The sequence below is a fragment of the Perissodus microlepis genome, chromosome 2 (assembly GCF_051167445.1).
Source record: "Perissodus microlepis isolate ML-2025 ecotype Zambia chromosome 2, ASM5116744v1, whole genome shotgun sequence".
Lineage (NCBI taxonomy): Eukaryota > Metazoa > Chordata > Actinopteri > Cichliformes > Cichlidae > Perissodus > Perissodus microlepis.
The window spans coordinates 20,935,984-20,960,458 of NC_140462.1; the positions used below are offsets into that span (position 1 = coordinate 20,935,984).

Here is a 24,475-nt window from a genome sequence, read left to right on the forward strand (position 1 = left end):
ACCACCTCATAAAATATATGGCTCTTGAAGTACCACCCTTATGACCAACATTAAAGTACAGTAGTATAGGCCTATTTAACAACACAGAGTTTACACAGAGACTTTTATTTCTTATAAGAATGCCATTTATTTTAACTGTCATAAACAGGATGTGACAAGTGATAATAATAACAACTGTACTGCATTAAAACATTCACAGCAGGTGGGATATCCAATCTTTAAGTGATGACCTGATGAAACCTGCTTCCGGGTCCAGCAGAAGCAGCAGTATACTAATGACTAACCTCGTATTGTGGATGGATTATCTCAGTTGTTCTCCTGACTGAAGTTTGGTCCTTTACAGCATCCTGCCATGTGATTGCATTTGTTCCTAACCATCGGGAACTCTCATGTTAACTTTTATCAAGTGGATAAAAGTTAGCTTTCATCCTCCAGCTTCACTGTGTTTATATTATGCTAACCATGGTTGTGTATATACCAGCTAGCCCAACTTCAGTAACCCTACAAACGTTACTGCTGTTTAGTTTTCTGTCTTCATTTATGTCGGAAGTAATAGCAGGGCTGTACGTTTAAATTTTTGCTGTGGTGGTTAAGCTGCAGATTTTTGGCTTCACGGACCTCCTTCATGGTTTGTGCACGTCAAAGCTCAGTTTGCTCTTTGTGGCGTTTTAGCCGACGAGATGAAATACCATCATGTGGTGGCCTCGCTGGATCTGCTGTCCACCAGTCATGTGATGACCGTCTTGCAGGATCCACCCACCCAAGAGAAATACACCGCTCACAAGGTGCTGCTGCTACCGCGCTACTCTCTCTCCGAGAAACTCCTCTCCTCTCTTTCTTGGGCCTGGGTGATGGTACCACACTCGAGCTCATGGAGAGCATGCTGTCCTTACTAGGAACAGATGAGGCGGATTCCTCTTCACTGACGTCTTCCTCAGACAGTTGCCTGTGGTTTTACCATCAGCGTGACAGCGCCGTGCCACCTTTGCAGTTTTAAGGCCCAGGGAAATGAGCCCGATAGGGAAAGGCTGCTCTTCATAGAGGACTCACGCTTGGGGAGACGTTTTCTGGTTGACTCCGGCTCCCAGAAGAGCCTCGGGAACTCTTGTGTCATCTTTGCATACCTCCACAATGGTATGTTATTTAATCTTAAAAAAAATTGGAGATTTCCCGCGTACCACTACAGAGAGCCCAAGTACCACTAGTGTCTAGAGCAGTCTTTCACAGTTTGAGAAAGACTGCTCTAGACAGTATGTTAGCATTAGTGTTAGCTAAAGTAATTTGTAGACAAATTTATATGTAACCATGGAGTGTAAACAGATATGAATATGTGACATGACATTTAGTTATAAACATTTACGAAGACAAACCTTTTGATTGTCTCGAAAGGGAGGGTGGATCCACAAAGTCCAGACTTCGTCTGTGATGGCGACAGTGAGGCATGGCATTAAGGAGACTCTGTATGGAAGCTCCAACAGCATGTAGTTTGGTGTGTTTATCAAAGTCAGTGTCTTGTATAGCTCTATTTAGGAGATCTAATGGCTAGTTTAGCGTTAGCATGCTGTCTGTTCAGATATGTGTAAAGAGCTGAAACTTTCTTGGAGTCCAGGTCCAAGTAGTGATGCGCGAATCATGAACGAACCGTTCAATACTCGAGAATCACTTTACTGACTCATGAATCATGATTCACAAGCCCAACTGACTCACTGACTCATTCCTGTTGCTGTTAGCAAACTAATTTCATTAGCAGAAATATATCTAGCTTATAATTAAAATTGTGGAGAAAAGCACAACATCCAGTATCTTAAAAACATTTCTGCTCTGAACTGGAAGAAAAAACCCTGAGTAGAAGCTCACATGCTCACAGTAGCATCGCTCTGCTAACATGCTAGCAGCACATTTGAGCTACTCACCCCCTCCCTTCCTGTCCTGAATCGTAGCGTAGGCGAATCACTCAGGACTCACTAACCCCCTCCCTCCTGTGCTGAATCGTAGCGTAAGCGAATCACTCAGGACTCACTAACCCCCACCCTCCTGTGTGTGAATCGTAGCGTAAGCAAATCACTCAGGACTCACTAACCCCCACGCTCCTGTGCTGAAACGTAGCGTAAGCGAATCACTCAGGACTCACTAACCCCCTCCCTTCCTGTGCTGAATCATAGAGCGAACAAATCACTCACTCACTCACCCCCCCCCCTTCCTGGCTCACAGCTTCTTCTTCTTCTTGGTTGCCAACCAATGTTAAGGCGCATTACCGCCCCCTGGCGCACAGCTCAGTGGACATTTAGATGAGAAAATATATATATATTTGACAAATTTAAGTAAAAAATACTAATAAAATAAAAATAAACAAACTAAATGTTCCCTTTAGAATTTTTTTTTGCTCTTTTTTGCTCTATAAAACATTTGTTTTCTTTTACAATCACTCATCTTAGCAGTAGGATTTACATGAAAAGAGAAACAAATTAAGTTTGAATGAAAATGTACATTTTTTGCACTCTCTGGTCAACTGACTCAGTGACTCAAATGACTCAAAAAATCCGATTCACTTTGGTGAGTGACTCATTAAAACTCGATTCAGTAAAAAGAATCAAATTTACCATCACTAGTTCCAAGACTACTTGGATCTGGTTCTCTAGAGTAACCGTTTCTCGATCAACATCCCTAGTATTAAATGAAGGCAGCAGAAACACTGAAAAATAAAACAGGAAGTTTACTGAAAGGAAGACTAAAAATAAACCCACACAAATAAGAGCATAGAGGCAATAAAAGAAGGAAAAAGGGAGGCACATAAAATAAAACAAAACTATGAAACACAAAGAGAAAAGTCACTAATTCTTAGAAACCAGGTAGACATATAAGTACAAAGACCACGACCAATAGCCATGACTTTATTTGTCTCTGTCACGGGCTGGGTCTGTAACTCAGCATTTTGGAAATAGTTGAAGTTCTTGTGTCGTTATTATTAGTTAGGATTTAGTTGAGTTTTATTCCAGTCTTTATTTCATCTATGTCTCCTGATTTATGTGTCTTTTCCTGTCCTCTATGCAGTCTGTTTTGTCCTCAGTGTTTTACTTTCAGTTATGCCTGTGCGTTAGTCTCTCCTTGTGTTCATATTCTGGTGTGTCTGGTGTCTCCATGTTCAGTGTGTTCAGTTTTACTTTGCCCTGTGGCAGCTGTGTTTCCCCAGGTGTTTCCACTTCCCTCATTACCCTCCTGTGTATTTAAGTCCTCTGTCTCCTCTGTTCAGTGTCGGGTGGTCCGTTTGTGTTACTTCACGTTTCTCCAGGTCTCAGGTTTATTTCTTGCTTCTCTTCAGGTTCATGCTCATGTTCATGTTTCACGTCACTGTTTCACAGGCTCCTGTCCACATTCATGTTCATGTTTTTTGTTACAGCTTTCATAGTTAATCTTAGTTTATCCCAGTATAGGTTGTAGTTTAGTTTTTCCCTCATGTTGCCTTGTTTTCTGTTCATGGTATTCAGCCGCTTCTTAAACATATCGGCGATCCCCGCCGTATCAGTCTGTCTTGTTTTAAAAGATCTAAAAAATACACAAATCATTGATTAATTACATGTTTTTTCTTTGCTTGTTTGTTTTCTCAATTTTTGGGTCCTGGTCACTGCTTATATTATTATGTATTCTCATAAGCTGTCAGTTCACCCACTCAAATGTCAACCATGTAGCAATTTTCCCTCAGTACATCAAAGTGGGATGATAACAACCTTGGCTGCACCCTGCACTCCTTGTGCCCTAGTTTATATCACTGTATTTGATAGTGAAGATAGCAGTGATGATGCACCCTCACACTTGAGTGACTGGTACATATTGAGCTGTAAAAAAGGCCAGCCAGCTTGTCCTTGAATCAAGGCGCTGGCCCGTACAATTTAATGACACATATACCCTTCCTGCATTTACAGTGCAGGAAGGAATGTGATTACGGGCAAGTAAAAGGGCGTGTGCATCTTAATGGTACCTATAAGTTGCAAGGAAAAATGCAAGAAGAGGTAAATAGAGGGATGTTAAGGATGCCATTAATGCTAGGCAGTCAGCACAGACATCCTCCTAGAGGACAAAAAGTTTTTATTCTGATGAGTCACTCCAAATGTTGCTATCAAAGACCAAACTCAAGGGTAATTAGCTCTGACGTTACATTTAGCTCAGAGTGGTTGTCTGTAAGGCAATCTCATCATAAATTTTTGTTCCTTTATTTGACTGTCAAGAGAGTGCTTATTCATCAGACACATTCAGCTTGACCAAACTAAATGATTTGGTTGTAGAAAAAAAAAAAAATCTTAAAGCTGACAAGCGTGAAATCATGAAAGTCACTGGACTTTGTTTTAATCTGTCTTGTTAATGTGCCATAAGCAAATAAATATGTCTCGTTGCCAGTACTCTGATCTTGTTTGTGGTTCACTGATCCAGTTCTATTAATCTTTTGCAGTATTGTCCCTTTCCACAAACTTTGTCTATGACTATGACCAAAAAAGCTAAACTGTTTCCTGTTAAGGCAAGGTTAAGTTTTAATTTTAACAAAACATTGCACTTATTCCACAGCCTCATTGGCAACTTATCTAGAGAAAGGAAATGTTCAGATTTGACTGTTTAGTAGGAATAGCTTGCAATTGCTGTAGAGTGTACATACACTCTAAGGTCCACTTCTAATCCTATCCTCTTGAGAATAAAGTATAAGTATATTATGATAATTTTCATATCACCATATAATTATTTCATATAATTAAGTACAAAAATAATGACATGATGTGTGTTTCTGGTTAGCTCAACAATTCAACTGATGAGTAGGGTTAGGGTTAAGTAGGGCTGGTTTTATGACAGCAGGCTTATGAATGGGGCTTACGTGGAAGATATCAGCTTGTAGTTGTTGTTTAGTATGTGAATTTTTAAAAATGACCAAGTCCTGTCAAGCCCTAATCGAAATACTAAATGGGTTATGAGATATTTGGTAAATGTTAAAAGATGAACTGTTATTGCCCCATGTTAAATAATAGCTTTGTTAGTCAATGACCAGAAGATTCTATTAAGGTCCTTCTGCTGGGTAAATCATGCAGTTTTAAACAATGCCGTTTTAATGCTGTAATGATATCTCTTTCTTTAATTATGGTATTTGTTAATAATTGGTCTAAGCTCCCAGGGGCACTTTGAACTGTATGTTCACTGTAGGCAGATTACTCTGTCTTGAGAAAAAGATTAGGGGAATCACCCACCGTCGGACTTGTTCCCAGGGGGTGATGGGCTCCGCCAGGGCTACCCTTTTTGAGATGCTCTTTTTAGTGGAAGTAAGTAAGAAATTCATAAGCCACTTGTCTTTTAAATGGTAGATCACTGTGAAAGTATAAAGCACACTGTCTAAACAAGTAATCATATACCCTGTCTAAAGGAACATCCATCCATCCTCTTCTGACTAATCCAGGCATGCGCTTTGGCCTCATCCTATCTAAGCTGTAATTAGACATGAGGTTGGGTACACACTGGGACCCCACCACTGTGCTGCCTCTCTATAAGGAGATATCCCAAAATCCTATATTTTGGATTTGTTACCATTTTGGTCACAAAAGAGCAAAAATAGCTACAGCCAATCTTACAGATATCAAATGTTGAGAGACAAATGTTGATTTTAGTTTTTATCCTTCATTCCTCTCTCATCCTTTCTACTTATTGGTCAACTAAATATGCAGAAATGCAGTAGACTTTCTATCAGAACTGAGACCAATTTGGCATTCCATTAACTGTGAAACTGTAATCTTATATCATTATATGTGAAAGGTGGAAGTACACGATATTTGTTTACAGTAAACTGGCTTGATAATAATTTTATTAGATTATTTCAGTCATTTACAATATTGCTAAAAGGACGTTGCCACGTTTTATGAAGGCAACATTAAGCAAAGTGATTCTTGCTCCTTGTTCCATCCCCAATCCCACCATTCATCTCACTTCTACCCTTCCTTCCTCATTATTCAGTTCCCACTTCTACACACATCTCCCCCCTCCTCTCTCTCCTCCTCTCTCCTTCTACTTCTTCTTTCATCATTGCCTTCATTACAGCTTTCACTGTATTTGTCATTTTTCAGGCCTTTCTTGTCTCCTTCTCATCTCTCCTCTCATTTTGTTTCTCTAATCTTTTCTGTGTTGTCCTGTTTCATTCATCTCAAATCACATTGATGTAGATGGGCCCCCGCCTTCATACAGCATGATTTTTTTTTATTTTTTTGCTGGAGGTGGTCTTTGCTGAAGATGATTGGACAACAAAAGATTTCACTTGGTTACATCACGTCTTTGAAACATCAGTTGTCTTGACCGGCTACAAACATGGCTGGCAAGATACTCTGTGTATGTATGCACTGGATGAATAAATTCACAATGAATGTGCGTATGCAGTGTCTTTGTGAGATGGGCTCCTTACTTTGCCTACACTTTGCCTTCTCACACATCTGCACATATAGACATACTTTTAATCAGTGCAAGATATAGTTTGTTGTAGTAGTAGAAGGCACTTCTCTGACATTTTTTTTCTGTCATGGCCTAGGCCAAACCCAATGATAGACTCAATAGCGGAGCGCACACAGAGACTCGGGAGAGCATGACTACAAGACTTTATTTACACAAACATGATTTTGACAAAGTCAACTGAATGTGAGCTATGAACTAATGATGCACAGAACCTAGGAGATAAAGATAATACTCAAATTTGTGAGGTAAACTGTCACGGCTGGTGGGGTGAGCCGTGTGGTGTAGGAGGAAAAGGACCCAAAATGCAGGCAGTTGACTGAAATCTTAACAAAACGGAGAGCAGAGCAGAGAGACGCAGACTAAAGAACAGGATACCAAGGAACACAGATGAACGCAGACGAGCCGACAATGAACACAGACCGACACCCACTAAATATACACACACAAGGTAATCGGGTAATCACACACAGGAGGGAAGAACAGCTGATCTGAATAAACATGATGACTGGAGGACACAAGCTGAACACAATGACAACAGACACAGACCTTCAGAACAAAACAGGAAATCTAGAACCCGAACCGGACACAAGGGGGGAGGACACCGAATAACTAGAACAGAGGGACATAATCATAAAACACAAAACGCTGGGTCAAAATGACCCAGGACCATGACAGTACCCCCCCTCCAAGGGCTGGCTCCAGACAGCCCAAAACAAAAACAGACGACCAACCCAGGGCGGGTGGCGGGGGGCCCAGGACGGAGGGACCAAAACCAAACAAAAGCAAGCTCCAGTGATCCAAAAGAATTGTCCAAAACACAACACACACTGGAGTCCCTGAACAGGGTCCCAAAACATAGTTCAGGAGGCCGGCCCGGAGGCTGACAACTCAGGAGCCTAGAACAGTTCATCTCCGGGGGCCGACCATGTGGAAGGCAGTGGCGGCGACGGGGAAACAGTTCAGGCGGCCGACCGTGCGGACAGCAACGGCGGCGACGGGGAAACAGTTCAGGCGGCCGACCGTGCGGACAGCAATGGCGGCGGCGACACAAGTCCGGAGGCCGGCCGCGCGGAAGGCAGCGGCGGCGTTTGGGAGGTCGTCCATAACGACGATGACGCCCAACAAGCGGCCTGGCAGATGACCGCCGATGTCGAGGCGGCAGTTTGGGACCCAAAGGCTGCGTGGCCCCCGCAGCACCAGGCAAGGCTGCAGCTGGCGAGGATGAAGACACGGAGGCTGCAGCTGGCGAGGATGAAGACACGGAGGCTGCAGCAGGCGAGGATGAAGACACGGAGGCTGCAGCAGGCGGAGGATGAAGCTGCTGCTGCTGCCGGCGGAGGATGAAGCTGCTGCTGCTGCCGGCGGCGTGGATGAAGCTGCTGCTGCTGCCGGCGGCGTGGATGAAGCTGCAGCCGGCGAGGATGATGAGGCTGCAGCTGGCGGCTGGACGGGCTCCTCGGGCCCTCCAGCTGACGAGGCAGGAAGCTGGACGGGCTCCTCGGGCCCTCCAGCTGACGAGGCAGGAAGCTGGCTAGGTTCCCCTGAACCTCCAGCTGACGAGTCTTGGGGCTGGACGGGCTCCTCAGGCCCTCCAGCGGAGACAGGAAGGTGCTGGCCAGGCTCTCCAGAACCCCCAGCGAAAGTAGTCACTGAACCAGGGGGCACAGGGGCCCCTGGCACACGTAGGGCTGAACCAGCAGGCACACAGGCCTCTGGAAAACACGGATCAGAACCAGTAGGCGCACGGGCCTCTGGCAGGAACGGATCAGAACCAGCAGGCGCACGGGCCTCTGGCAGGAACAAATCAGAACCTGCAGGCACGGTGGCCTCTGGCAGGGACAGATCAGAACCAGCAGGCGCACGGGCCTCTGGCAAACACATAGCAGACTGCAGCTGCACAGAGCATTGACTCAGCTCAGGCAGCGACAGCCGGGTGCGGTCCTCAGCTGGCTTCTTAACCTCCAGGGGTCCAGAGTCTGCTGGGGGCTGAAACCCAGCCCTCCTCCCGAAACTCCTGGGAAGGTGCGGATGCTGCTGGGTCCATGTTTGGTCGGCTCGTACTGTCACGGCTGGTGGGGTGAGCCGTGTGGTGTAGGAGGAAAAGGACCCAAAATGCAGGCAGTTGACTGAAATCTTAACAAAATGGAGAGCAGAGCAGAGAGACGCAGACTAAAGAACAGGATACCAAGGAACACAGATGAACGCAGACGAGCCGACAATGAACGCAGACGAGCCGACAATGAACACAGACTGACACCCACTAAATATACACACACAAGGTAATCGGGTAATCACACACAGGAGGGAAGAACAGCTGATCTGAATAAACATGATGACTGGAGGACACAAGCTGAACACAATGACAACAGACACAGACCTTCAGAACAAAACAGGAAATCTAGAACCCGAGTCGGACACAAGGGGGGAGGACACCGAATAACTAGAACAGAGGGACATAATCATAAAACACAAAACGCTGGGTCAAAATGACCCAGGACCATGACATAAACGTAATTACTAGGATTTCTGTGAGAAACTAGTTTTGCAAAAGAAGCTTAATCCAGGCACATGGAGTAAAGGGGAAGCACGACCAGGAGTCTCAGCACATGTGTGCAAGTGGAGGACCGGTGTTGGGGGAGTGTAAGTGGTCAAAGTGCACCAGTGGAGTTCCAGAGTAGGTATTCCATGGAGCACAGTGGCAGTGGCTGAGGGGCAGGCAGGTGAGCAGACTTGGCAGGTGTGAGGAACAGAAGAACTGTCATGAATGGACCAGCAACGAGATGAATGGAGAGTGTACTGGAAATTTCTTTATTCTATGTATTGGTCACATATTTTAATCATATCACATTGGTAATAGTAACATCACTTTCTTACTTTAGTATAGCAAAATCACTCCTGACACCTCTTTGTATACATGCATGTGGAATGTTATCACAAGTGGGCCTCAGGTTTTATTACACCTCTCAGAGGGTGCATTGTAGACTTGAAGATCTCCAGAACATCCTGCTCTTAGGGAGGTGACGGGTGGTCATAACTTTTCTTAGAATGGGAGACGGACAAGGAGCTGGATTGAAGGTATAGAGATATATGGTGTGTCGTGGAATGTTCTTCGTTTGAGAGTGTTCTGGGAAGGTATAAAATGGTTCAGGGCGGCGTCCTTCCTCAGAAATTGTTTGGTGTTTGCTCTAAACATATTCTCCACTGCAGTGTTTTCCTTTTCTTTTTAATAAACCTCACTTCAAAGATACGCTCACCTGGTTGTTGCAGTTTATTCAAGATTTTCCAAAACAAGAGTATAAGCAATGGTGGTGCATGGAAGTTGGCTTGGAGACTGTAGAGGACAACAAAAGGTTTTCCTCATTAACTGAGGTTAGCAGATCACTTTGCGAATGGTGAATGCTGGTCTTAAATGCCGGCAGCTCAATTGCCTGCAGGTGTGTGGAAATGCCAGTGCAGGGCGACCGCACTCCAGTAGAATATAATCTGGTACTGTGATGGTCCGAGCGGTGAAGGAAAGTCCAAAAAAAAGTTTTTTATTTAACCCAAAAACAAACTTGATTAAATTGTACAGAAACATCTAAATGCTGGGCACATAAAAGATAACAGAACTCTACTCAAAAGTTGAATAGAAACAAAACTGGTAACTCAAACAAAAATTCACCACATTTGGCAGGAGCAGGGCCAAAATTAGTGTATAATCCAGTGTATAATGTTTTGAACACACCTGCTCTTCATCAGACAATAAAGTGCAAGGCAGCGCCATCACCTGTGATAGGTCACATGACCAGTGACTGTGTCTTATTTAGGACAAACCGTTGACAATACTGTACAAATTACTGTATTATTTGTCAGAAATATCCATGCTATCTCCAAAAACCTAGCAACAAACAGAAGGGGAGATATACATATTGTTTTAGGCAATATCTAACAATAAAATATTTGATACAGTCAGCTACATAGATGTCAGACCTAACCAAAATAATGAGAATGAATCAGAAAGGGCATCATAACCCCTCATAGAAATGAGTAACATATCAAATTTGGCCTTGACTGAAGTACTGACTGAAGAATCGTCTAATCAGTAACTTAAACTATATTTTCATTGAGTTCTCCACTGGCTGTGAATGTTTCTTAATAATAAACGTTCAGTTAATATAATTAACTGATGACAGTTTCGCTAGTTATGGTTTTAAATGTACTAATAGGTACTATCTGCAGGGAAACACATTATTATCACATGGCTTCCCTTCCCTGACAACAGAGACCAGTAAACAGAGAACATGCAACATGGGGTGCAACAGTAACCAATGCACGAAAGACTTCAGCTCATCCCAATCACAATCACAATGGTTTTTTTTTCTTTTGAACAGATGCAGTTCACATCATTGTTATTCAGAATCTGGATGTACCTGATAATGTGCTGATTCTGGGATAAAAACACAAACATTTCTTCATTGCATTCAGTTGCCAGATATGAACTAATTAGGTCATCCACTGCAGACATAACAGAGCAAGCAGTGGTGACTGTTGGCAGGAGGTACTGTGCTTGTCATGGACGCTGCTTTTTCTGGTGCTGTTGCAAAATGTTTAAGGACAAAATACACACAATAAAATTACACACTCAAGACAATTAGCCCACTCACATGAGCTGTGTCAGCACTCGCCAGCAGCTGTATTCTTGTATGCAGTTTACATTTTTCCTTTCCCTTTTCCTTCTATTCTTAAAAAAAAAAAAAAGTCAATGAGAGAACGAGTCACAAAGGTGGATGATATGTGACAGGACTGACTGAGTATGTGGTGTCCTAAAATTTCTCAGTCAGATACAAAACTTACATGTATCAATTTCAAAATACCAAGAGGGCAACAGTGAAAGGATTCAGCTCGAGGCTTCACAACTGGATTTCACTGACTACTTTAATATACAGTCTGTGGACGCATGCTCAATCATCCAGGTAAGTAAATCCTGAAAGTTTGATTTTGTACATCTGGACGTAGTCAAAGGAGCTTGCAAAGAAAAGCGTCTGGACTTCTTTAAGTTTACTTGAGGACGTTTCACCTCTCATCCGAGAAGCTTCTTCAGTTCTAAGGTCAAATGGTGGAGAGTCCCAGATATAAACCTAGTGGGAGTATCCCCCCACAGAGGGACAAAAGGACCCCCTGATGATCTTCTAATCGCCTGAGCCAAGGTGTGAAACTGGGTGTGGGTCCCAATCAGCCAGAGTTTCGGGTGTGTTCATTGTGAAACCTGGCCCCACCTTATCATGCGAATTCCTGAGGTCAGATGGCCCAGGATGTGAGTGGGCGTTAAGGCGTCTGGGAAGGGATCTCAAAACTGGATTATAGATGGCAGAGAGTTGGTGTCGTAAACCCCCGCCTCTGTTCAAAGATGGTCGCTCACAGTGGACATAGATGGCTTCTTTCACTCCTCTTTCAAACCATCTGTCCTCTCTGTCCAAAATGTGAACATTGGCATCCTCGAAAGAGTGTCCTTTATCCTTAAGATGCAGATGGACTGCTGAGTCTTGTCCTGTGGAGGTGGCTCTTCATTGTTAAGTCTGTGTTTTAACACAGTGTTGAAGTCTGTGTTAAAACACAGACTTAACAATGTGGTGTATGCTGTACAGTGCAGCGAGAAATGCCCAGACCTCTACATTGGAGAGACCAAACAGCCACTTCACAAGCGCATGGCACAACACAGAAGAGCCACCTCCACAGGACAAGACTCAGCAGTCCATCTGCATCTTAAGGATAAAGGACACTCTTTCGAGGATGCCAATGTTCACATTTTGGACAGAGAGGACAGATGGTTTGAAAGAGGAGTGAAAGAAGCCATCTATGTCCACTGTGAGCGACCATCTTTGAACAGAGGCGGGGGTTTACGACACCAACTCTCTGCCATCTATAATCCAGTTTTGAGATCCCTTCCCAGACGCCTTAACGCCCACTCACATCCTGGGCCATCTGACCTCAGGAATTCGCATGATAAGGTGGGGCCAGGTTTCACAATGAACACACCCGAAACTCTGGCTGATTGGGACCCACACCCAGTTTCACACCTTGGCTCAGGCGATTAGAAGATCATCAGGGGGTCCTTTTGTCCCTCTGTGGGGGGATACTCCCACTAGGTTTATATCTGGGACTCTCCACCATTTGACCTTAGAACTGAAGAAGCTTCTCGGATGAGAGGTGAAACGTCTTCAAGTAAACTTAAAGAAGTCCAGACGCTTTTCTTTGCAAGCTCCTTTGACTACGATGACCTGGATGACTGAGAACCTTCACAGACACATCTGGACGTAGCGTTTTCAGTGTGAGAAACATTTCGTCACTCATCCAAGTGACTTCTTCAGTCTCAACTGACTGCTGGATTCCCTAACCTTATAACAGTACATAATGACTGAAACTACCACCACTGAATGATCAATGGGCTGTGAGGTCAGTTCCCTTGATCAAATATATGCAAATATGCAAAATTACTCATGGCCATTGATCAATGGTCTTTAAACAATGACTTTGATCAGTAATTGTTGATCAATGGTCATGAGAATTTGCATTTTACTGATCAAGGAACAAGGGTCACTCTGAACTCTTTTATTATTCTGGGTTGGGCTTTCTCAAGTCCGCTTCCTGACAGTCACTGGAATGCATTTGTGGTCAACTCTTTCTTGGTGGTTCAATCAACAACTATTAAGAAAGATTTTTGTTGCTAACATTAGGCTGTGTCATGATGAAAACAAACTAAAACTAAATAAAGAGTATGAACTGTGACATAAACACATCCCATTTATCACCAACAAATAAAAATAAAAATGTTCCTGATTAACCTCCTAGGACCTGGCGTCCACATATGTGGACATCACATTTTGGCTTATTTAGACCAAAATACTCAATTTTGCTCTGCAAGGGCCAGATATCCACTTACAAGGACATTATACTGCTACTGTTCTATCAAAATTTTAAACGAATATCCTAAGATGTGGCTCTTATTTTTCTTAAAAACAAAAATAAGGTAAAAAAAAAAAAAATCTGGTAATTCTTTGTTTTTACATTCATCGGGCCCCAACCAGCCCAAATATCAAAGAGAAATTAAAAATGCATGCCGTGGAAGAGTTCGGGTCTTAGGAGGTTAATAAATGTTTGACCTTTGATTCTTATAAACTGTATAAACTATGGATATAGCTGCTGCATCTAAAAAGTGAAGCCAATGCTAGTCTTCCTTAGTCAATGCCTCTGGTTGCTAAAGGAAGTCTGGTTGCTAATGGGCGTTCTTATAGAATAAACATGATGTTCATTTTGAAAATTGTTTTTCACATTAGGGTCAGAAAGGACACTTTAGGGTGGGTCCACTTTGTGATTGTATGAGTATGTGTCCTCCTGATTGACAGCAGTTGATCCCTACTCATCACAGATGGTGGCCAAAATGCTGACCTTGAGATTTCAAAATGGGCCTTTGTTAAGCAATGGTGACATCACAGATGCTACGTCAGTCACTTACACACCCTGTTATTGTTCTCTCATTTCAGTGTTGTGTATCATTAACACTGATGTTCCTGTTTTTTTAGGAAACGGATTTATTTCTTAAAACAGCTGCGAAATTGTAATAAGGGGATATGATTTGGAGATTAACTGTGAATGATTCAAGAGATTTCACCCACATCTATGTTCATTTAGCATTGGATTACCTCAGTTGTAAAACTTCCCATTTCAGCCATCCAGTACAAAAGTGATGACACTTGAATTTTTCCATATAGCTAATCATGCTTTTCTTACATGTTTTCATGATCAGTTTAATTCTTCAGGGCTAAAGTTTCATGGAAAGCTTGCCCACAGTCAGTGGGTGAATCAAATCTGTTTCCTTGCCTTTGCCGAGTTGGTATCCTTCTCCTGTTTGAGTTTGACACACTGTGATCGCCTCTGACAGTTATGCTAACTTTTTGTCCTACTCATGGAAATTATACTTTTTTCCCCCACAGTGGAAGGGGGAGTGTCAGTTAGTTAATGTTGGGATCCTTTTGCTGAAATGTGAGTGCCAGAGAGGAGGCAGCAGCAGAACAGTACCACATATAGTACATCGAGAGGGAGAAAAATACCAGTGAGATGATATTTGCTCCAAAACAACATGATTAGATGGTACACTGTGTGCACAGGCATGGACATTCACGCCATGCCAAAACATATATTGTCTTACCGCCTTGTGGTTGTATTCAGGACAATGTTTTGCATTATTATTGTAATTCTCTTGTCCTGAACGAAAAGAAAACGGAGATCGTGGTGTTTGATAGTAAAATCCCCCGCGACCAACTGTGTGCTGCTCTGATGCCTTTTGCTAGCTCTCCTTCTGATTATGCCAGTAATTTGGGCATACTACTGGATAGCTCGCTTAAATTTGACAAGCAAGTGTCTGCTGTTGTGAGGTCTAGTTTTAATCAGCTGCGCCTCATTTCTAAGGCTAAGCGCTATATTCCGCACATTGACCTGGAAAAACTCATTCACGCATTCGTGACTTCCAGGTTGGACTACTGCAACTCTCTTTATATTGGCCTTTCCTCCACCCTTCTCGTTAGATTGCAGACTGTCCAGAATGTGGCGGCACGCCTTTTGACAGGTAGCAGGAAGTTTTCTTCCATCACTCCTGTTCTTGCTGGCTTGCACTGGCTTCCAATTAAATACCGTATTCAATTTAAAATATTACTTTTCACCTACAAAACCATTAATAACTTGGCGCCGAGCTACCTCAATGAGCTTCTCAGGTTACACACTCCTGTCAGAGCACTTAGATCTGCTACCCAAATTCTTCTGGAGCAACCTCGTTCTCGGCTGAAGTCTCGTGGTGACCGCGCGTTTGCTGTAGCTGCCCCGGTCTTATGGAACAACCTTCCTGTTTCTATCCGGATGTCTGACTCTATGCCACTGTTTAAATCACGGCTGAAGACTTATTTGTTTAATCTTGCCTTTCCACCTAGTTAACACTTGGTGTGCGTTGGTACATTTTTATCCGTTATGCTTGTGAACTACTTTTATATCTTATGATTGTCAAGGTTTTTATAATTGATACGTGCCAGGTCCTTTCTCTTTTCCCTCCCATCTCCCTTTTCCTATTTTATTTTTGTCAAGCACCTTGGTATACCCTTGGTTTTTTAGTGTGCTTTATAAATAAAGTTTATTATTATTATTATTATTATTATCATTGCTGAAAGAGAGATTCTGTGAGTGTTTGGTTGTATTTATATTTCTTTTCTAGCTTAGAATTATGTTCACTGGAATCAGCTGTAAAAAATAAAATATGGACTTTTCAGACCAAAAACCGAATGCTTATAGAAGCAGTTAAAACCTGAATTCTTTCTAATGACCAGCAGGGGTTGACTCCAATTGTATATGAGTCTTTTGAAACATGACCCTAGTTTTCACTATACTTTTGAGTACAGTAAACACCCGATAAGCTTGTCCTCTCAGTCGATATTATCAAGGCTATCTCACAAAACATGATGTTCCATCAACTTACTTTACCAGTTACCCACTTCAAGGGCTCACTGGAGCTGCTGCCTGTCCCAGGTGACATTTACTGCACAACCTAGACAGATGGCTAGTCCACTGCAGAGATTACAGCACAGAAAAACAACAGTTATCCCGTGGGTGGGACATAAGATAACTTTTCTCAACTTCTAGGTGACCGACTCAAGTGACTGAAAGAAAACTCAAGATACAGTTAACTGACATACACTCAAAAAAGGGAAATTTGGTGGTTATTGCAATTACAAGACTCTAACATGTAATTTGGACACAATGAATTTATGTTTCTAAGGTGAACGTAATAAAATCATATAAGATCTACATGAAATTTACCAACTTAGCACCTCTTAAAATTATTCTTGTTGATATGACATGATAAAATATAACAAGTGTGGTTAGCTGCCTTAAAGGCTTGTGATATCACAAGATCACGTGAGATTTTAAACAACAGGAGGCAGGAACAGTGTTGCCAACTTAGCGACTTTGTCGCTATATTTAACGAGTTTTCAGACCCCTTAGCGACTTTTTTTCTAAAAAAAAGTCGCTAAAAAAGACGTGAAAGCGCGTATCGCTTTTACTCTCAACAAGCAGCGGGTGCTGTAACGCAGTCAGTTCTTCTTTTACTCTTATGCTGTTTTGTGGATCACAAGGTTTAAAACTACTTATAAACACACACACACAAAGTAACTCCACCAGAGTGCCTATTTCGGGTCACTTTTGCCGGTCCAAGCCCGGGTAAAGGAGCAGGGTTGGAATTGTGACATTAAAAAAAAAAAACAACAATTGCTAAAAGAAATTTAATTTGTAGTTCTAAATAAACTCTAAATGCATTTAGGACGTTTTTTACTCACTTTATGTCTCTTCCACGATGTTATTTCTCTCTCCAACAACATAGGTTACAATTAGATTAGCATGACCAATTATGCAAATTAGGCGATGACGTCATTTAGCGACTTCTAGCGACTTTTAGGACAACCAATAGCGATTTTCCTTACTGAGGAGTTGGCAACACTGGGCAGGAAAGCACATGGTTTGCTTTGCGGTCATCTTGGAAAGGTAAGAATGAATCTATCTTCATCCATTTTGATGAAAATACTTTTTGCACAAAGGTATCATTAGTTTGTCAATTCTTTTCAGTTCTATTTATTCAGATTTGTTTCTTTTTTTTTTTAAATATCTGTTTGTTTATGCCATTCTAGCTAGCTAACACGTTAGTGCAAGAATATAGCACAATGTCATGCTAGCACAAGCACGATAGCCTAATATTAAAGACTTAGCTACTCTAAATATAGATATTGTTTATAACTTAACCTCTGCACATAAGCTAGTTTCGGGTTTACCAAAGAGACTGTTGTGATAATTTTACATTTTATGTGTGGGTTGTTGAAATTTGTAAGTTTGTAAGTTGCAACTGATGGACAGTGGTTTATTTAACAGTGTTTTTAGTACACTGATGAGGAAAGACAAAACATGAACAGATATGTTTTCCTGTTTTTTAATTTTTTTGAAATTAAATATTTTTCTACTTAATAAACTTGGAGACTTGCAGTTCCCTCCTTTAAAGATAATTAATGTTTAATTGTCAAAATTGTATTTTAGGTAGGTGATCATTTTTAATTCCTTCATTTGAGGTCATCTAGTATTGAAGTGGCTCAGACTACTGCACAGAAATTCCCTGGTACATCTGAAGTCCACCTTGCAAAGTGTGTGTCAAGCAAATGTATAACTTTTAGAAATGGGATGATAGTTGCTAATTGGTCTACAAGTGGGCTGCTTGATTGTGGAAAGATTGTTCAGATTCCTATTGTTCACACACACACACACATTGCTTAACATATTCATTAAATCATCAGCCAATATTATGTTTAGGCCATAGCTGTTATGGTCATTTCACCAGTATGGACAAAGTCTATAATCTAAATATTTTCATTGCTTATTTAGTTAATTATATGTATTGTCTTCTTTCTTTAAACACCTTGGGGTTTTGTGAAAGGTGTTGTATAAATCTCAGTTATAAATGTATTCTTATTATTAGCCAAACTGAGTTTTGTCTATTGGATTATTATCCTGCCTTTTGTAGGTGGGTGCAGAATTCAAGATAATTACGACACTCCATTTGCAGTCAAAGTTCTTCTCCCAGCTGGATAGTTATTCGGCAAACCTTATGAAGATATATGCCAAGAAGGGTGGAGTTGTCACGGACCCGGCTCTGGGGACTCGGGGTCCGTGGGCAGTGGGGACTATGACTGTTGTTGTTGTTGTTGTTATTATTATTATTATTATTATTATTTGGTGTGTTGTCTGCACTGCCCCTTGGCACATCTGTATGTAGGTAGAGATGTGTGTGTGTGTGTGTGTATGTACTGCCTTTCTGCTGTGGCCAAGTTACAGGCACCTTCAGCCCTGGGGGCGTGGCCTAACTTGAGGGCTGGCCACACCCGAAGTCCTGGCCGCACACCTGCTCCTCATCTGGGCTCGTCGGGGGAGCTATTTAGATGAGCGATGGAGCTTCCACCGACGCGGGATTATTGCGTTTGACTACACGTCAGTCTTCAAGTCAAGTCAAGTCAAGTCAAGTCAAGTCAAGTCAAGTCAAGTCAAGTCAAGTCAAGTCAAGTCAAGTCAAGTCAAGTGTGAGTGTATGCCTGCTGGGATAAGTTGTAACAGCTGCCTCTATTGTTTTCCCCTCAGGAGGAGTGTGGGACGAGAAGGAGCAGTGAGCAGGGACACTGGGGCAGAGAGCACTACACGGGGACTTTTGAGAAGAAGACACTGGGAGTCTGGGAAACTGGGGATTAATTGTTGTTTACTTCACCACCTCGTAAATAAACACTGTTGCACTGAAGAGTCCGGCGTTTGGGTCCTACTTCCCCATCTCCCCACGGTCTGCCAGCCAGACCGTGAAAGAATAATCCCGCCAACCACCATGGACCCAGCAAACTCAGGAGTTGCCACGGAGGAGAGATCACTCGCGCAGCTATGGGATTACTGCCGGAGCGTAATCCAGGCTGTAGACCCACACAAGAGACATATACAGGTAGTGTTCTTTGACAATTATCTCTCATCCACTACCTTCACCATGAACTTTTTGGACATTAACAAACTTAAGCAATTGGTCACTAATTTAAGGGAGAGCTCAAGTTTTGAATTATTTGGCTTGGGTGGCCCGAGCAAGGAAAGTTCGGCTGCTCTCCTAGAGGTTCTAGCCACTTGGTTTTTCACGCATCGGCGGAGGGCTTTCCCGTCGATGCTTGCGGCACAATTGTTTGACCCTCCATTACAGAAGGGATATCGCCTTCGCCACCATCACCCCATTACACCTCAACCCACTCCTGCGGTTTCAGCCCGGTCAGCTGGCGACGGTCCGACAGCACTCATTACCGCAGTGAGTAAACCAGACTCAATTGTTTCAATAAATCCTGTCATTGAAAATCAAAACACAGATGAACAGCTGATTTCCATGCACACGGCCCCGCCTTCACGGAGGAGAAGGTGTCCTCGCAAGCAGCGTTCAGCCTCGTCTACACTCACTCCTGTGCTTGTTGAAGACTCAGGACCAGCGGCTCTGGACGCCACAGTGAGTAAAATGGACTCTGCCGGTGTTGTAAATTCCCTCCCTGTGAACATGGAAATAGAGACTATAGCCGCTACGGCAATTAGCAATGGAAAAACTGTATAAGGTGTAACTGAACCCCCAGTGGAGACCTTTGGACCACTGACAGACAAATGTCGTCTGAGTGCTAATTCTGGGGCAGAATTTTGCATAGACAGCCCTGACGTCGTTAGCTCAGAGTCGGTGGGGTCAGAAACTGTTTGCTTTACCTCCAAAAACTCTGAAAATGTTCACTTTGAGACTGTGAGCCTGGAGCTAGGGAGCTCGGAGTATGCAGACCCAGATGACGTTTTGGCCCAGTCTGGCCACATGGAAACGGAGGTTCTCCCTAGGGCTTCCCCAGAGGCCGAACTGGAAGCCTCAGCTGCCTCTGGACCCCTGGTATTTGTTGTGCCGGCTGTATCATTTTCATCCTCTCCACCCTTCATGATAGCCGTATCACCCTCACTTCAATTAGCCGCCCAGCTAGTCACTCAGTCGTCATCTGTTCCACCTTCCACGTCCACTGCTCTACCACCACATCCACCGCCTGCTGCTGCCGTGTCGCCATTGTCACCACCAGGTGAGCAGCTCAGCGTGCGGGGGGAGCCCGCGCCGCAGCCGGAGGGGCAGCTCAGCGTGCGGGGGGAGCCCGCGCCGCAGCCGGAGGGGCAGCTCAGCGTGCGGGGGGAGCCCGCGCCGCAGCCGGAGGAGCAGCTCAGCGAGCGGGAGGAGCCCGCGCCGCCTGCAGAGGAGCCCGCGCCGCCTGCAGAGGGGCTCGGCGAGCGGGAGGAGCCCGCGCCGCCTGCAGAGGGGCTCGGCGAGCGGGAGGAGCCCGCGCCGCCTGCAGAGGGGCTCGGCGAGCAGGAGGAGCCCGCGCCACCTGCAGAGGAGCCTGCGGAGGAGCTCGAGCTGCCCGAGCAGGAGCTCAGCGAGCCGGAGGGACCCGCTCAGCCACAGCCGGAGATCGGCGTGCCGGAGGGACCCGCTCAGCCTGAGCAGGGGGTCAGTGTGCAGGATCGGCGTCCACGCCGTCCTCGTCCAGCACGTCGGGGATTATGGGCCATTCTACTCCACCGCCCGCCGGAGCTGTCGCGACGCCGCCGCCACTGGGCCCGTGGCCGGACTCCGGAGCTGTCACACTGCCGCCACCGGACCCGTGGCTGGCCGCCGGAGCTGTCGCGACGCCGCCGCCACCGGGCCCGTGGCCGGCCGCCGGAGCTGTCACATTGCTGCCACCGGATCCGTGGCCGCCCGCCGGAGCTGTTGCGACGCCGCTGCCACCGGACCCGTGGCAGGCCGCCTGAAGTATTCTGTTGCTATCACGGGACCCGAGGTAGGCCACCTGAACTCTTGTCTTATAGTTACTGGCTGCCTGAACTGTTTTTCTCCCACCACGGTTTTGGGGGGTTATTGAACTGTTTTGTGCCTCCGCTGGAGTCGCGGTTGAGCCTCTGGGACTTTTGAGATGGACTATTTGGTCATTTGGGGGTTGGTTCCGGCCCTCCGTCCTGTTGTCCCCCCGCCGCCCGCCCTGGGGTGGTTGGGTTGTGGTCTTTTTGTTTTGGGTCGTCGGGAGCCGACCCTTTGGGGGGGGGTACTGTCACGGACCCGGCTCTGGGGACTCGGGGTCCGTGGGCAGTGGGGACTATGACTGTTGCTGTTGTTGTTGTTGTTGTTATTATTATTATTATTATTATTATTATTATTATTATTATTATTATTATTATTATTATTTGGTGTGTTGTCTGCACTGCCCCTTGGCACATCTGTATGTAGGCAGAGATGTGTGTGTGTGTGTGTGTATGTACTGCCTTTCTGCTGTGGCCAAGTTACAGGCACCTTCAGCCCTGGGGGCGTGGCCTAACTTGAGGGCTGGCCACACCCGGAGTCCTGGCCGCACACCTGCTCCTCATCTGGGCTCGTCGGGGGAGCTATTTAGATGAGCGATGGAGCTTCCACCGACGCGGGATTATTGCGTTTGACTACACGGCAGTCTTCAAGCAAGTCAAGTCAAGTGTGAGTGTATGCCTGCTGGGATAAGTTGTAACAGCTGCCTCTATTGTTTTCCCCTCAGGAGGAGTGTGGGACGAGAAGGAGCAGTGAGCACGAGGAGTGCAGGGACACTGGGGCAGAGAGCACTACACGGGGACTTTTGAGAAGAAGACACTGGGAGTCTGGGAAACTGGGGATTAATTGTTGTTTACTTCACCACCTCGTAAATAAACACTGTTGCACTGAAGAGTCCGGCGTTTGGGTCCTACTTCCCCATCTCCCCACGGTCTGCCAGCCAGACCGTGACAGGAGTACAAGGGAGAAAAATTAAGACCAGGTATGACAAGATATATTTTTACAAGCTCAACTAAAGAAAGTTTGGATAATGTGTAAAGTGTAACTAAAACCAGAATGCAGTGATTTGCATTTGAAAACCACATTTTACTTACAAATGAACATAGAAATTTAGTGAGTTAGAAAAATGTGTAAATGTTTTTGTACTTGATTCTAATCTGCTGAGTCATTTTACTCTGCTTGAACTGCAGCTTCTAGAACACAGTTTAGAGAATTAATCAGTTAAATTTGTAGTTCACCTAAAATATCTGTTTAGTGAAATTGATTTCACTTTGATCTACAGACAAACTAACGTGATTTCCATGTCTCCTTTATCAGGCTGTGGGATGGTAAGCTTTAGTGTTTAAGTGAGTCCAGTTTACATTTTCAGACTCTAATGTGTCGATGTCACCTTACAAATAAACAACAGCAATTTAAGCAACTTCACTGAAAAGCATTTTACTGGAACTACAATGTTTATTTTACTGCCCTGTTTATTAAAACATCAGATTCAACATTTGCTGCACAAATTCATCGCTAGACGGTAAACAGAATGAGTCCAGAGTTAAAAGTAATGGTACCTGAATATGCCAACATCCTGCTTTGTAGGCCTCAGTCTTTTGTCGTATTTTCCATTTTATCACGTGCCAAATGTTATCAGGTGGTGAAAGGTCTGGAGAGCTGGCAGGCCAGTTCATCAAATTCAAGATGAGCTAATATTTTTCTTAAAAATCATCACATTCCCATGTTAAAAATTTTATATATTCATTTGTAAGTGACATATAGTTTTGAGACCAAGAAAACATTGCATTCTGATTTTATGTACACATCATCTAAACTTTCTTGAATTGGGGGTATGGCATGATTAAATTAATATACAAAGTAAAAAATAATATTAAAATGACAGATTTGTCTAAAACACATAAAGACTATTTGAAAAGATTAAGACTGTAAAACAATAGCCTCTGTATTTCTCACAAATTCCTGTTAATTTAAGTAAAAGTTCCCACTGCTAGGTCATTGAGATGGATTTTAATATATATTTGTTTTTTTCCCTCTGTGTATTAAGACTGATGCTGTTGAAATCAGAAGAGAATGCATCCTTAAAGGTCTTTGCGTGTACCTGAATGAAGATCCCGAGAAGCTGGTGAAGGATTACCTGGTATGTTAATTTGCCTGTATCCTTAACTAAGGAGATGATCAAAGATAAGCTTGAACTACATACGTGTGTTTCAGGGGGTGGGGTTTTCCTGTAAATTACCGGTGGCTATAAAAATGACCTTTTAAAATAGGAAAAGTACGAGCTTTATTTTTCTCACTGGATACTACACGCACCATTCTTGAGTGTTTTATACTATCATTATTATAATATCATTATAATAACCTCATTCATACACACATTCATACAAGATTTTTATGTAACATTTACACTTCAATGGATGTACCAGGAGCAACTTGGGGCTCAGTTTGTTACCCATTGATAGTTTTAGTGTCAGATTGGAGAAGCCAGGGATTAAACCAGTAGACAACTTGCTCTACCTCCTGTGCCACAGCCAACCCTATCACAACTCAAGATTTTGAAAGACAGGACATTGTTGAGGTATTGAATGAACTTCTCTTGAGTCAGGAAAAATATCGGGCAGTCATTTTTGATTACATTTACATTATTATAAAGCTTTTAGGTATTTTACATTAATGTAAAACAGATATGTACTTTTAAAACTGTTTGCAATGGACATTAGTGAAAAATCATTATCTTTTTTTGTTTGTTTTATTGTTACAGGAAGTTGATAAAAGCGTCGCCACTGCCATAGCAGAGACAGTCTTTGGAATCTGTGTCTTTCGATCAGAGGGTGCGGAGCCTGGCGATGACCCTCTGGATGTTATGATTGTTCTAGAGGGGGTGGAAGTGATGGGTGAGTTGGGCAATGTAGCTTTTGCAGTGGCAATGTTGCTTGGTCTGGTCTATTCACTGAACCTGAGCTACCCTCTGGAACTCAGGTACACCTTTGAGGTCCTGCAGAAGATTCTTATGGAATTAGATGCACACAAACTATCAAACAGCACACAAAGTACAGGTTCTCAAAACACTATTTTCTCGTTGAGAAATGTTGCCATTACAACAGCTACACCATGTATCTGGACCATGAACCTAAAATAATTACAGATAGATGATACCATGCATTTTTCATTCCTTTTGAGAAAACACAAAATTGGTGCTCTTTGTTTTTTGAAAGTGCATCTGTTGACCTTCAAAGTAGTTGTATTGGTCATCAGAAAATCACCTGATTCAGCCATTCATTGTTGTTAAAAAAATGTTTTAACAGGTTAACTTTCCGCTTTGTCCACTACTTTTTTTTCTGTTATGTAACTTGCACTTGCATTTCATGTATTCTTTATATGTTATGTGAAATTTGCTATAAATCCAATAAATTGGAGAAAACAAAAAGATGTGTATGACAAAATTTATTTACCTTTTAGATGTAATAGTGAAATGTATGCTAACTAGACTCTAGACTTTGTTAAATGCTCCAAAAATTACTCTTTAAATGAACTTAAAATAATCATGGAAAGAAT

At 43.4% G+C, this 24,475-nt stretch overlaps 1 pseudogene; it reads left to right on the forward strand.

Moving 5' to 3' along the window:
• Nucleotides 1–680: 680 nt before the first annotated feature.
• On the forward strand, nt 681–24,003 carry LOC146392719 (uncharacterized; annotated as a pseudogene).
• The last annotated feature ends 472 nt before the right edge of the window (nt 24,004–24,475 follow it).